This window comes from Mus caroli, chromosome 10, assembly GCF_900094665.2.
Source record: "Mus caroli chromosome 10, CAROLI_EIJ_v1.1, whole genome shotgun sequence".
Classification (NCBI taxonomy): Eukaryota; Metazoa; Chordata; class Mammalia; order Rodentia; family Muridae; genus Mus; species Mus caroli.
This window is the reverse complement of record NC_034579.1, coordinates 40,135,012-40,150,850: the sequence shown is the minus strand read 5'-3', so window position 1 is coordinate 40,150,850 and position 15,839 is coordinate 40,135,012. Positions and strand designations below refer to the sequence as shown.

Genomic DNA, 15,839 nt, shown 5'->3' with positions numbered 1-15,839 from the left:
CGCACTCACATTAGATGTCTCACCTGTAACTCCAGGTCCTCTGACTTCTGTGAGAACCTGTGCTCATGTGCGTGTGCGTGTGTGTGTACAGTTGGAATGATACAGGGAGGATTAGTATGGCCCCTGCAGACAAATTCATGAAGTGCTCCATATTTTATACAACACAATTCCTGCACCTTAAATTTGGAAAAGAGGGCACTAGACATGCTAACAGGGAAAAGTGGAAGCTCGTGGGCCTCAGCTATAGGCAGAGCACCCACAGGCAGTGAAGGAATGCTGGAAGCAGGAGAAATGCTCTTCCCTGGGATCAGTCCCAGAATGGTTATCGAATAATAAGTGGTTATTGAAATAACCACTGAAATCAGATCAGATACATACAAGTAACACTAAAGAGACTAAAGAGGGTGAGTGTGTGTGTGTGTGTGTGTGTGTGTGTGTGTATGTGTGTGTTAATCATAAAGAAAGAGAGACCATGATTTTAAGAAAAAGTAGAGGCACATGGGAAGGACTGGAAGGGGGAAAGGGAAGGGGAAATGATGTTATTATATTTAACTATTACCTGTAACTCCATGAGGTCCTTCTGGCCTCCGAGAGCATGTGCTCACACATGTACTTATGACACACAGATATTCACACAGACACAAAATTAAAAATAAAAGTAATATTTTTAAATGTGTGTCATCATCTCGAGGGTGTAGCTCATTGGTAGTCTGTGAAAGTCCAGAGTTCAAGTTCAAGAACTGCAATAACAAAGTGTTTATATCCCTGATGACAAGACAAGAGAATACAATGCTATGAAAACACAGCACCCAGCTTTCCACTGTGGGTACCATTCTAAAGAGCTGCATGCTGTAGTCTAGGGTTTATATGTTCTCACCCAGAGTGAATGTATTACAATCTTGGACCCCAGGTGATGACATTAGTGGGAAGTGATAGAACTTAATAGAACTAAGGAACATCTAGGCATAAACATGTTCCCAACAAGGACTTACTAAGGCATAAAGGCCTACCCTGGATGTGAGTGCCTGTGGCTTCAGTTGGAATAAAGGAAGGGACGTCAACCAATGTTGATATTCTCTCTCCCATCCCATGGTCTCTTTCCCCCTCCTCAGCAATGGAGGGCTCTACCACACACTACCTGTGTAACACACTGAATCCTCTGGAAACACAAGCTCAGTAAAACTCGTCTCTCTTAAGTCCAATGTGACAGAAAGTGAGTGACACAAATGGCTGAGACCCAGGACTTCCTCTATCATGCTTGCTAGTCACCATTAGATGAGCAGTTTCCTCTTTCACGTGCTTCTACAAGATGTACGGTCTCCCCACAGTCCTAAAGGCAACAGAGGCAGACAAAAGACTGAAGACTATTAAACCATGAACCAAAATAAGTAGTTCATCACAGCAACATGAAGCAAACCAGCACATCTCCCAGCTGCTGCTCTGTGAATTCATCACCATGCAGAGGTTACATGCCCCCAGCTGCCCCCATCAATGACATCAATAATAGCAGCAGCCCATCCCGTGCAACCAGGAATTCCTCCAACTTTGATTCAAAGACTTCTACCAGCCTACCTACAGTCTGATGAAAATCATGCTTAAATCTAAGGCTGCCTATGCAGACCTCTTACTTTTCTCTGGCTTGATCTTCAATACACTATAAAGACTTTCCTAACTACTCCTGTTTCTCATCTTTATCCTTCACAGGGATCTCCCCTTTCCTAATACATTCTTTCTTGCACTTCTCATTTATCATGGGATCAGCTTCTCTGAGGACAGAACTAACTGTAAAGTGGGAGAGTCGATCAGGAGGAGGTAAGGGTAAGGTAAGATGAGCACGTCTGATCAAAGTGCACATAATTCTTTCCTCCAAAATTAAAACTAGAATTACCATATAACACAGCAACTTCACTTCAATGTTCACAGTAACATCATTCACAGAAAGGACACAAGTGACCATCATCAGATGAACATTTAAATAACAAAATGCATCATGCACAGAGAGAGAGAGAGAAAGAGAGAATGAGAATGGGATATGGGATATGGGATACTATTCTGCAGAAGAATTTTTTAATGTCTTTTGTGTAGCATCTCTATTTTTTAATTAATTTTTAATTTTTTTATACTCCATATTTTATTCCCCTCCCATCCCCCATCCATCATCTGACTGTTCCACATCCCATACCTCCTCCCCAACCCCCATCCCACTTGACCTCTAAACTCCTTGGGGCCTCCAGTCTCTTGAGGGTTAGGTACATCATCTCTGAATGAACACAGACCTGGAAGTCCTCTACTGTATGTGTGTTGGGGGCCTCATATCAGCTGGTGTAGGCTGTCTGTTTGGTGGTTCAGTGTTTGAGAGATCTCAGGGGTCCAGATTAACTGAGACTGCTGGTCCTCCTACAGAATCGCCCTTCTCCTCAGCTTCTTTCAGTCTTCCCTAATTCAACAACAGGGGTCTGTTGCTTCTGTCCATTGCTTGGGTGCAAATATCTGCATCTGACTCTTTCAACTGCTTGTTGGGTCTTTTGGAGGGCAGTCATGACAGGTCCCTTTTTGTGAGCACTCCATAGCCTCAGTAATAGTGTCAGGCCTCAGGACCTTCCCTTGAGCTGGATCCCACTTTTGGCCTGTCGCTGGACCTTCTTTTCCTCAGGCTCCTCTCCATTTCCATCCCTGTAATTCTCTCAGACAGGAAGCATTATGGGTCAGAGATGTGACTGTGGGATGGTCCCCCTCTCCTTCTTTTGATGCCCTGTTTCCCTGCTGGAGATGGGCTGTATAAGTTTCCTCTCCCTACTGTCAGACATTTCATCTAAGGTCCCTTCCTTTGAGTCCTGAGAGTCTCTTACCTCCCAGGTCTCTGGTGCATTCTGTAGGGTCCTCTCAACCTCCTATCTCCTGAGGTTGACTGTTTCCATTCTTTCTGCTGGCCCTCAGGGCTTCAGTCCTTTTCCCTAATCCAATACCAGATCAAGTTCTCCTCTCCCCTCCCTCCCTACTCACCCCACTTGTGATTGCTTTCTTCTGTAGAGGAATTTTAATCCAGCAACATGGCTGCTTTGGCAAGCAATCACATCCGAAGACTTTCTAGGTCTATGCGATCCAGATGGAATGACATATGTTTAATCCCTCTAGCTGGATTATAGACATGCCCTTTGTACACATCTTTAATCCCAAATAATGAAGGTAAAGTTAGTTTGTAGAAGTTAGCAGCCATGTTTGAAAGTTTGTGAGCACTCCATAGTCTCAGTAATAGTGTCAGGCCTCAGGACCTTCCCTTGAGCTGGATCCCACATCTAACTCAGGGACAGACAAATTGACGAATCAGAGAAAGATTTAGCAGAATTAAGTCAGAGACAGAATACAACCAACTCTCACAAGAACAGACAGACAACATAGGCTACTAAAGCTCAGCACAGAGTGAGTCAGGAGAGGAGGGCAGTTCAGTGAGCACAGCTCAATGGAGTTCAGTTGAGTTTGTGCAGTTCCTTCCAGTTTGTGGAATTCAGAGGCAGTTTTCCCAAGCAGATCAATTCAGTGAAAAGCCGAGAGAAGGCAGTTTGAATCAGTTAGCTTGGAGAGGAGGTTGAGCCAGAATAGCTGAGTTGGACCAGCCAGCCAGGATTCAGAAATAACTAGAAAGGGTGAGTTTATTCAGCAGTAAACCTCTGAGATAACAATTACTTCTGGTGAATGAAAGCAACATCTATTAAGTCTTTAAAAAAAGAAAAGAAAAAACTTCCAGGGCTGAGGAAGTATCTCAGTGGTAGAATGATTGCTTGGTTGTTGGAAGGCTCTGGATCTAATCCCCAGTATTTATGAAAAAGGAAGGGAAGCCAGCTGTAGTGGCACTTACCTTGTATCCCAGCATATAGAGCTCTGTAAGTTCAAGGTCAGCTTTGTCTACATAATGAGTTCCAGGAGAACTGAGGCTGCACAGTCATGGTGAGATTCTGGCTCAAAAGTTGAAGAAATAAGGAGGAAGAGAAGGAGGAAGAGGAGAAGAAAAGGGGAGAGAGGTAGGGAAGGGAGGAAGGGGAGGAAAGGGGAAAAGAAGGAAGGAAAAGAAAATGACATTCTGATTTGGATATGGATAAAAATTGAAAACATGCTAAATGAAATAAGTCACTCACCAAATGACAGATGCTGCATGACCACAACAGGCAATGACAAAAGAGGAGAAACCTCACAAGGCCCCACTCCTAGATGAAGAACTACACATAACCAACGGTTGCTGAGAAAGGAAGAATCAGTCTCTCTCCAGGATGAACCCTCTGATAGGTTATCTGATCCCAAATGATCATCCCTAAACACACACATAAAAGCAGCACAAACTGGACTTAGTAAGTTTTACATATACGTATATGTATGTTTTATGTGTATATATACATATGTGTATGTATATTGCATGTGTATATATGTATATGTATATATCTATCTATCTATAGATAGATAGATAGATAGATATCACAATTGTAATTCAAGTAGAGGACATGAACTTGAGAGGGAGTGAATGGAGGAGAGAGGTGGGTAAAACTATGTAAATATTGTACTCATATATGAAACTCTCAAAACAATCAATCAACTGAAATTTCAAAGACAGATGCTATTTGGCTCCACTTATGCAGGGTGACAAATAAAAATTTAAAGAGACAGATGCAAAATGGTGAATCCAGGGCCTGCAGGGAAGACTAATAGAAAACTGCTTAGGAGACATGAGGTTTGTTTTGCAAGCTAAGAAGTGTACTTAAAATGTAAATATACTTAACATTAATGAATTATGATTAAATAGATAAAATGGTAAGCTTTGTTTGTTTGTTTGTTTGTTTGTTTGTTTTAGGCCCAGGTGTTTATTTCCCTTACATGTTAGGATGGTTCACAAACACAATACTAGGGCTTCGGCACTGTGGGGGAGGGGTGTATCCCAGGCCTCTCAGAGTAAAAGGATGTCAGCCTTCATGTATACTGAAATTCAGACATCCAGTAAGGCTTGGGAGTGAAGCTAGAACCAAAGCCATCTAAGTGACAGGCCAAAGTGACATGAAGCCCACTTCCTGTGTTCCAACGATGAGTTTCCATCCCAAACCAATGGAAGGCAATTTTACTTGTTAGGGCCTAAAGGGACAGTCAGTTCTAGTCCTTTTACTCCCCCAGGAAGCCACCTTGGTGACATATTTGATTCTACCCATTGTAAGTGGTAAAGGGATTAGCCTGGTCCCAACCATTATGGAAAACTGTAAAAGACTCCAGAAGGTACAGTGTGGATTAAGCCACAAGATGGGGCAGATGATGTCATCAGAAGCATGTGACTAGTGGGAGCAGTTACTAAACTTCTGGGCAACCTAGTCCATACTATGCAGGCAGGTAGAGGGATGGGCATTGTCCATGGTTTGGCATTGATGATGTCCACAAATTCAGGCTTAAGAGATGCACCACCCACGAGGAAGCCATCCACGTCAGGCTGGCTTGCCAGCTCTTTGCAGGTTGCTCCAGTCACAGCACCTCCATAAACTATCCGGGTGCACTGAGCTACCCCATCAGAAACATTGGATTTCAGCCATCCCTGGAGCTTCTCGTGTACTTCCGAGGCCTGTTGAGGGGTTGCAGTCTTGCCAGTCCCAATGGCCCATACAGGTTCATAGGCCAGGACCACCTTGCTCCTGTCCTTCACATTATCTGCGATGACCTTGGTTTGCTCAAAAACAACTTCCTCCGTGATGCCAGCTTCCCTTTCCTCTAGCTTCTCCCCGACACAGGCAATCACTGCGAGTCCCTCTGCTAGGGCATGGTTTACTTTCTGCCCAATCAACTCATCTGATTCCCAAAGACATGTCTTGTTTCCGAGTGCCCCAGCACCACTCTGGTGACCCCTAAGTCTTTGATCATGTCAGGGCTGATTTCCCCAGTGAAGGCCCCGTTGGTCACTTTGTAGCAGTTCTGTGTAGCCATAGCAATCTTGGGATCCAGCTTCTATCTAGCGAAGTCAATGTAAGAGGTTGGCAGTGCACAACCCACCTCAGTGTCTACCAGCACACTGGCTGCCTTCAGGGTGCAGCTGAGTTCTCCCAGGCACTGCTTCCTCCCATTCATCTTCCAGTGGCCCCCCACGAAGAGCTTCCTGGAAGGTGCCATCGTACTAAGCTCAAGTCTCTGAAAATCAGTACCGTAAGTTTTATTTTACATGCATTTTGTCAAAGTTTAAACAAGTAGCTGAAAATATGCATATGTTTATATATAATCAGGATTAAATATATTATATATCAATATTAAATACACAAAGACTCACGATTATTGCAATTAGTAAAATTTAAAAAGATATTCCTCAAAAGAGCCATTATTCAGGAAAAGATGCAGATCTTTTATCAAGCTGTATCTCTTCATGGACATAATCCCAAACAAAATGAGGTAACAGCAGACAATCTTCTACACAATGTAAGCTAGCTAGCTGGCCAGAACACTTTCACCAAGTCATGTGCTGCCAGAGAAGTTGGGGCTATAGAATACAAGCAGATGTCAACACTTTCACCTTCCACTTTCTCAAGAGTGCTGATCAGGCCAAGTTTCATTTCACTTATTGGGCCACTTTCCAAGTTGGAGGAGGAGAGTTGAGAGAGGGCTGAAGAAAGTATTAGGATCTAAGTTTCATATCTGCAAAAGTAAGCTGATGTTGCTTACCACTGGGTTTCAAAACCAAAGCTTCCCTAAATTGGCCAAGAGCTTTGAAGAGGTCTGTACAAATCCAGGGGTCAGCAAATGTTTTCTGCAAAGGGATAGAGAGCCAAAATTTTAGGTTTTACAGGCACACACTCCCCATTGCAATTCCTTACCTCTGCTGTGATAGCTCAAAAAAGAGCTCTCAGCAACACAGGGTAGGTGTGCATGGCATGTCTCAATAGAGCTTCATTTACCACAGTGTAGTGAGTTTTACTATCTACTGACAAAGAGTACTAAGAATTCTCCCTTCTGATTTGAGCATGGATACTTGCTTAGGTTAACAACAACAACAACAACAAAAAACATATACACACATGTATATGCTGATGCTACTGTTAGAGCTGATTTTGTTAAACTGCCTATGCCTCAAACTCTCCAGCAGCCATGTAGGAATCCTGAAGTCACTCAGTCAATTTAAAACTATTAATGTGTTCCAAGTACGTGGAACATGCCTTTAGTCCCAACACTCGAGAGACAGAGGTAGGTTAATCTTTGTCAGTCTGAGGCCAGCATGGTCTTCATAGTGAGTTGTAGGATACCCAAAGACACACAGTGAGACCTTCTCTCAAAAGACTGTTAATGCCTCAGTTGAAATACACACTTGTGATCCTACCTCTGATAAGATAGAGAAGGCAGAATCCTTGGTGTTTTCCAAGCTTCATGCACTCACGCACACACACACACACCTGTGTGGCACACATCCCACACACACACATGGACATGCACACACACCCACATGGGCAAGCACACATGTCCACATTAGCATGCACAGACCCCCACATGAGCATGCACACATACCCACCTAGGGAAGCATACACACCCACATGGGCACGCACACATATACACACCGGCATGCAGATACACAGTTCAAAGCAGGTTCCTTCCTTCTTTGCTACACAAGACCTTATATATGCGAGGAATGCCTGGACCTAGCACCAAGGAGTTTAAAATCTTGTCTGCTTTGACCCAAGAACTCTTCAAGTAGGAAAATGAAGCTGTTCCTTCTGAGACAAATCTGCTTTAAAATATTCCACCAATCCTTGTCATCAGCAGGCCAGATTCTTAACTCATACATTTCTGGGAAATGATAACTCAAATTGGCTGTGTGCCCTTTGGCCCTAAACCAATTAGTTTTTCTAAATTCACTGGGACCAATAAGGGAAAAGGATATTACTTTGATATTACTACAACACAGGGCTCAATGAGTTCACTGGGGAAACAGTTCTGTTGAGAAGTTGACAAAGTCACCTTTAGTGCCCCTGCAAATGTCTCTAATGGTAACCTAGGACTCACAGAGCTGAACTAGAAACTTGCAGCTCAAATGATTGTTCCCAACAAAGAGAAATGTTTGAAATAAATCAGCTACTTAAATAATCAAAAGCAAACAATACTCTATTTCTCAGTTTCAAGTACAGCTATGGTATATCTAATATGATATAAAATATAAACACCATCTTTATAATGTCTTTTTTTTTTTGCTAAATACAGCTATAAATGTAATGTGATCCCACAAAATTCCATCTACTGTTTATTTGGATTTTTTTGTTGATTTTGTTTTTGTTCTATTGACCTGAAGCTTTAAAAAATTAATCATAAATTATTGGACCTTCTAGGTCAGGAGTTCACCTTCCCTCCCTGCTCCTCTTTGGTATTAGAAAGTGAGACAGCTGGAGCTCTGGCAGCCATTTTGGAGCAGGACAAGCCTCATAGATGAATACCACAGCTTAGGGTAATGAATCAGAAAGAACAAAAGAAGGAAGGAAAGGGAAGGGAAGGGAAGGGAAGGGAAGGGAAGGGAAGGGAAGGGAAGGGAAGGGAAGGGAAGGGAAGGGAAGGGAAGGGAAGGGGGAAGGAGGAAGAGAGAGAAAGAGAGAGAGAATGAGAGAGAGAGAGAGAGAGAGAGAGAGAGAGAGAGAGAGAGAGAGCGAGCATGCTTAAACCATGGGTTGGGCTAGCACCTACCTTCAATGTTCTTTTAGCAGAGACGTTTAAACATTCTTTAAACACACTCAAGTTTGAAAGAGACCAGCACATGACATAGCTGTGCTTACCATGTATGAAGTCTTGGTTTCAATCATCAACCCTCCCACAAAAGACAATACATAATATTTTTTTAAATCACATTAAAGATAAAATTTGTTGTTAAGCTGCCATTGAATCTAATTCCACTTGAAAATCTCACCATTGGCTAGATGGCCTGTGGTAACATCATGATTTGACAAAAACTCATTACTTCTGCTAGCTGTAACTTTGAAATACACCCCAAAATTGTAAGATTGATAAAGTAACAGGAATATGAATATAGGGGCTTAAATATGCTAGATAGTAAATATAGCAAAATGCTAATTATATAGTGGAGATGATAAGTACAAGGTTATTTAATATTCAGTCTAACTTTTCATGATAACATGCCTAAAATACTGTTGTCAAGCTGATATAACTTTTTAAAACCGTATGTTTGGGACAGGGTCTCATTTAGCCCAGGCTGGTTATAAACTTGATATATAGTCACAAAACAGCCTTGAACTCTAAATCTCCCCACCTTCACCTTCCAAGTACAGGAGTTCCAGGCTTGTGCCACCATGCCTGGCCCCAACAGAACTGCTTACCATGCTTCCAAACAAACTCTTTGAAGTAACAAGAGGTTTTGTAGCTTCTTTTGCTCACTAAAAGGGTCACTTCTCTTCCTGTTCTGTAAACAGTATTGAGGGCTTCAAGTCTTGAAAAATAGAACTCAAAGTACTGCCAGTGGGACAAGCTGTATGCAAGTAAAATTTTTAAAGGCTGTGTAAACAGAAACCCATCTGGAAGAATGTTTTAGCAGATTGCCATTGACAAAGGTTCTTTCCTATTCTCAAAGATGCAGTAAGATAAAAACTAAGTCTCCCTAAGATGATATCAAAACTGATTTAGAATACTATGAAAAAATTGACTTGTTGGGACTAACACACTTTTTTGGTGTTTTTTTGTTTTGTTTTGTTTTGTTTTGTTTTGTTTTGTTTTAATCAGCACACTAAAAACTAGAATAGAATTTCCTGATAGAGATGTTCTGTTTGACTCTGAAAATCCCACCAGGTAGAAAAAAAAGGCATCTTGATCATTAAAAGTAACTTTCACCTTTAAAAAATGCAATTTAACTGAACTCAGCTTGAGGGACATCACTAGGAACCTTGCTATTGAGGTTTTCTCTGCTTGTGGACGTTGTACATCGTGGTGCGGAGCCTAGTGCGCACCACGATGTACAACGTCCACAAGCAGCATGAATATGTCTAAGGCAATAACATTTCAGTTTGCTGCCTAGATCAACATTAGTCATGAGTGTTGAGATAGTCATGGTAGTGATGTTGGGTCCTCTTTTGGGGATCTGTATTCTAAGAAAAGCAAAACTGGAAAAGACCACTGAACAACTGCAGGCAAGAATACTAGCTCAGAGCCTTGGCAGCAGATTGCCATTGACAAAGGTTCTTTCCTATTCTCAAAGATGCAGTAAGATAAAAACTAAGTCTCCCTAAGATGATATCAAAACTGATTTAGAATACTATGAAAAAATTGACTTGTTGGGACTAACACACTTTCAGACATAGAGCAGCTTTAATTCCTGAGAATGTAACTTTGCTCTAACCCAGAAGCATTGATTTATTGCATTGAACCACTGCAGGAGCAGACACTAGACCATGTGAAGAACATGGATCCATGTTATAATCCTGCAGCTACACTTGCCTATGACTTACTAAAAGGTTCTGCCTCTGTGTTAACATTTTACAAACTTGATTTCATCTAAGAAAGAATGTTTTTAACAAAAGCCTACAGAAAAGCATCAACTCTATTTGAATTATTCAAAGAAGAAAACAATTTATACACACACAAGAAAATGGCCTGCTGTGTATATCTATCTATAGGTAGCTCCTCATTCTGAAAGACAAATTTAAAAATGAGTACAGAAATTGTTAATATTACAGGCAAGTGAAAGACCTGTATGACAAGAAATTCAAGTCCCTGAAGAAAGAAACTGAAGAGGATTATCAGAAGATGGAAAGATCTCCCCTGCTCATGGATCAGTAGGATTAATATAGTAAAATAGCTTACCAAAAGCAATCTACAGTCAATGTAATCCCCATCAAAATTTCACTACAATTCTTTACAGACCTTGAAAGAACAATTCTCAACTTCATATGGGAAAAACAACAACAACAAAATTGCTAAAATAATCTTGTACAATAAGAGAACTTCTGGAGGTATCAGCATCCTTGACCTCAAGCTGTACTACAGAGCAATAGTAATAAAGACTGCATGGGATCTGTATAGAAACAAACAAGCTGATCGATGGAATCAAATCCAAGACCCAGAAATAAACCCACATACCTACGACACTTGACTTTTGACAAAGAAGCCAAAACTAAGCAATGGAAAAGGGAGAGTGTCTTCAACAAATGGGGCTGATCTAACTGGATAGCTGCATGCAGAAGAATGCAAATAAGTCCATATTTATCACTCTGGACAAAACTCAAATCCAAGTGGCTCAAAGATCTCGAAGGAAACCAGATACACTAAATCTAATAGAAGAGAAAGTGGGGAAATAGCCTTGATCTCTTTGGTACAGGTGATAACTTCCTGATCAGAGCACCAATGACTCAGGCACTAAGATCAACAACTTATAAATGGGTCCTCATGACAGTGAGAGGCTTCTGTACGGCAAAGAACAGTGTCAATAGGACAAAGCAGCAGCCTACAGACTAGGGAAAGATTGCCACTAACTTTACATTTGACAGAGGACTAATATCAAAATATATAAAGAACTCAAGAAGTTAAACATCAACAACGCAAATAACCCAATTTAAAAATGGGATACAAAGCTAAAAAAGAATTCTCAACAGAGGAATCTCTAAGGGCTGAGAAACACTTAAGGAAATGTTTGACATCCTTAGTCGTCATGGAAATGCAAATGAAAACTACTCTGAGATTCCACTTTACACCCATCAGAATGGGTAAGATTAAAAACTCAAGAAGTGGCACGTGCTCGCAAGGATGTAAGGCAAAAGGAACACTCCTCCGTTGCTGGTGGAAGTGCAAACAGGTTCAACCAGTCTGCAAATCAATTTGGTGGCTTCCCCGAAAATTAGGAATAGTTCTACCTCAAGACCCAGCTATACTACTTCTGGGCATATACCCAAAAGATGCCCCACCATACCACAAGGACACTTGCTCAACTATATTCATAGCTGCTTTATTTGTAATAGCCAGAAGCCTGAAACACCCCCGATGTCCCTCAACTGAAGAATAGATACAGAAATGTGGTTCACTTACACAATGGAATACTACTCAGCTATTAAACACAAGGACATTATGAAATTTGCAGGCAAATGGGTGGAACTAGAAAATATCCTGAGTGAGGTAACTCAGACCCAAAAGGACATGTATGGTATGTACTCACTGATAAGTGGACATCAGCCATAAAGTACAGGATATCTATGATACACTCCACAAATCCAAAGAAACTAAATAGCAAGGAGTGCTCAAGGGAGAATGCTTGAATCTCACTCAGAAGAGGAATAACATAGCCACTGGAGGTGGGTGAAGGGAGAGAACTGGATGAGAGAGGGTACAGGAAGAGGAATGGGTTGGGGGGAATCAGGGGCAGAACAGAAACCAGTGGTGGACAGGGGTGGGGGCATCGCTAGAATATACCAAGAGAGCTGGGACAGAGGGAGGCCCCAGAAAGTCTATGGGGATGACTCTAGCTGAGACTCCTAGCAGTGAGGGATATGGAGCCTGAAGTGACCACCTCCTGTAGCTAGGCAGGGCCCAGTGGAGAGAAAAGGACAACAACCCACCTATGAAACCTTTGACCCAAAATGTGTCCTGCCTACAAGATATGCCACAACATAGAGCAGAGATGGAAGGAATGGCCAACCAATAATTGGCCCAACTTGAGGCCCACCCCAAGGCAAGAACCAATCCCTGACACCATTACTGATAATCTCCTATGCTTGCAGACAGGAGTCTAGCATAATTTTGTGGAAGAGTTGGGGAGGTGGATTAAGGGACGTGAAGGAGATAAGGACTCCACAAGAAGACCAACAGAGTATACCAACCTGGACCCTTGAGAGTTCCCAGAGACTGAACTACCAACCAAAGAGCAAGCATGGACTAGAGTTAGGCCATCCCCCAACACACACAGATATGTAGTAGATGTTCAGCTTGGTCTTCATGCAAGTCCCCCAACAACTGAAGCAGGGGCTGTCCCTGAATCTGTTGCCTGCTTGTGGATTCCATTCCCTTAAGTGGACCACCTTGTCTTGCCTCAGTGGGAGAGGACACATTAGTCCTGCAGTGGCTTGATGTTCTAGGATTAAGTAATACACAGGAAGAATGGGGAAAGGGCCAAGTGAGGAGGGTACCGGGAGGAGGGAGGGTCTGCAATCCAGATGTAATATTCATTTTACATGAATAAATAAATAAACAGAAAAAAAAAGAAAATGGTCCAGTGTGTATAGATATTCACAATTCATCATTCTAAAGAGAGATAAAAAGAGTACAGAGATTGTTAATATTAAGCAAAGCATAATCTCTTTTCCCTATATTATTAACCCGGCACTTCACAAAGTCTCACAGAACAAAAACTATTTTATGCCCACTTCATAGATGAAGAAGCAGAAATTTAGACGCAATTGATCAGTTTCACCCGGTCAGACTTGCAGTCAGTGTTGAGACCTAAATCTCTTTGATGCCAAAGGCAGGTCATTATTGCTGCGATCTCTGAAATCTAAGGGGACAAAGAACTGTCAGAAATGAGAGCAAGACAGGATGAACAGGACAGAGAAGGAAGTAGCAGGTAAAAGTTCCAGGCATGAGATGCTTCAGTGCCATCGGGATGGGACCAGCGGACCTGCTGTGCTGTTTCCCTTTGTCTCTTGCTGTTTTATTTCTAATAAAGGGGCAAATATTTATATCTTTATGAAGTTAATTAATTCTAAATTCTTTCTCGTCACTTTTTCTTTTCTTTCTTTCTTTTTTTTGGTTTTACGACACAGGGTTTCTCTGTGCAGCCCTGGCTGTCCTGGAACTCACTTTGTGAGTTCCTGCCTGGCCTTGAACTCAGAAATCCACCTGCCTCTGCCTCCCAAGTGCTGGGATTAAAGGCGTGTTTTTAAAGTACTTCTTGAATATCTCTTCTATCTGGGCTGCCTTGGCTGGCCTCAGTGGGAGCAGATGAACCTAGCCTCACAAAAACCTAATTTGCCACAGTGGGGGAGACCCCGGGAGGCACCCACCCACTCAGAGAAGAAGAGGAGGGGGCATGGGAGAGAAGTTGTGGAAGGGGGTGACCAAGAGAGGGCAGTGAGCAGGATGTAAAGTGAATAAGTAAAAAAACCAAAACAAATCAAACCAAACCAAAACAAAAAAAAGTAATACTTTTTGAACATCAATTGTGTGCCAGACCCAGGTCATTTAAACATCACATCTCTGTTATAAATTAAGTTAATTCGCTTTTATTGATTAAAAGAAAAATATCTAACTATTAACACATAGTAAGATAGTGAAACACTGAGCCAAACAGCAACAGATAAACTGGCATAATATTAAGAATGTGGACTTGAAAGCACCAGAGACCACAGTGCCTTTCCCCAGGCTTTGCCGCCACCCAGGTCACTGAGGCTCCAGGTTGGGAAGTGAAGCAAAAGGATGCCAGCCTGAGCCAGCATCCCAGTCACTCCCCATTCACCTCATCGTGGCCTCTTGGTTTTACACTTATCAGAAAAAGTTGAAGCAGTGTTTTTCTTTGGACACAGACCTGGGCACTCTGCCTGTGCGTTCTAGATACTCAATAAAAAAAGAAAAAAAAAACACAATAGATTTGACAAATGGGGGGACTGGGTGTATTTTCTTTGTTATACTATACAAAGGTATGGCCATCTATCAAATAAAAATCAGCTGTCTGTATCTAATGTATCTGTATCTAGAAATCTTTGACATCTTCAAAACTCTACGACCAATCTTTATTAAGCAACCATAATAAAACCTACTACAGTCATCGATACCGCTAATAGAAGATACAGTCATGGAGAGGAAACTCAGGAAGGAAGGAAGGCAGGACAGATTACTCAGGTCCTTGCTTCCAAGTGTGTTCAGTTTCATAGAGATTGGGACTCTCAAGATTTGTCACACCTAGAAGGAAGTCTTCCTTTCAGAACGAGCACCTTGCTCACTTCAGTCAAATGACACTGACCACTGCCTTCAAGAATCCTGAACAAAAAAAATGGCTGAAATGTGGGGAGCTCTTGTTCATTTCAAGTTGCAAGACATTGAGTCCCTAAACAGTAGTCACTGATAGTTAGTCTACGCAAGGACAAACAACCTGCCCAGTGTCCTCCATAATGCCTTGCTTCTCTATTACAATGCAAAGCAGTGTGATGTGATACAAGCACAGAAATGGGGTGAGGTGTTGGATCAGGTCAAAATGACATTGTATTTTAGTAGTCATATTTATTAAAGACATTTGCATCTCTCAGGTGTGCCTGCCCCTTGTCTTAATAGCAATCTCAGAAGCCAATGGCAGCAACTGCCCTGGAGCCACTCTGTTCTCAAGTGGAGAGAAGCCAAGTCTTGACACAGAGAAGCAGGAGTCAGTGTTAAGTCCTAGAACATCTGAAGAGGCCAGAGTGGAAGGATCTGGCATGGAACATAGGGCCCTGGGAGCAGTGAGATAGAGCCTAAATAGGTTATAATGACTGTGAGTCTTGATGTGGTCCTAATAGGGAACAGTGGTACCCAAACCAAAGTATGGAGAAGGCAGCATAGAGAGAGGGGAGGCAGAGATGGACAGAGTTGTTAGGATGCTCTAGACATGGATGGCAGAGATGTGGCTGGAGCTCAGCCACAGGAAGTCAAGGAAGGGCCAAAGGGAAGATTTGCTAAACTGTGTTCTCCACACCTTTCACACCCAGCCAATTCACAACATACTTATTTGTACATGTATGTACTTATTGTGAGGGCATGTGCATGGTACATCACACATGTGGAGGAGGTCAGAATACATCTTTCGGGAGTCAGTTCTCTTCTTCCACCATGAGAGTTCCCAGAATTGAACTCGAGGCATCAGACTTGGAGGCAGGTACATTTACCTA

At 42.1% G+C, this 15,839-nt stretch overlaps 1 pseudogene; it reads right to left on the bottom strand.

The window, feature by feature from the left end:
* Positions 1-5,224: 5,224 nt before the first annotated feature.
* On the bottom strand, positions 5,225-6,156 carry LOC110303546 (annotated as a pseudogene).
* Between the last annotated feature and the right edge of the window lie 9,683 nt (positions 6,157-15,839).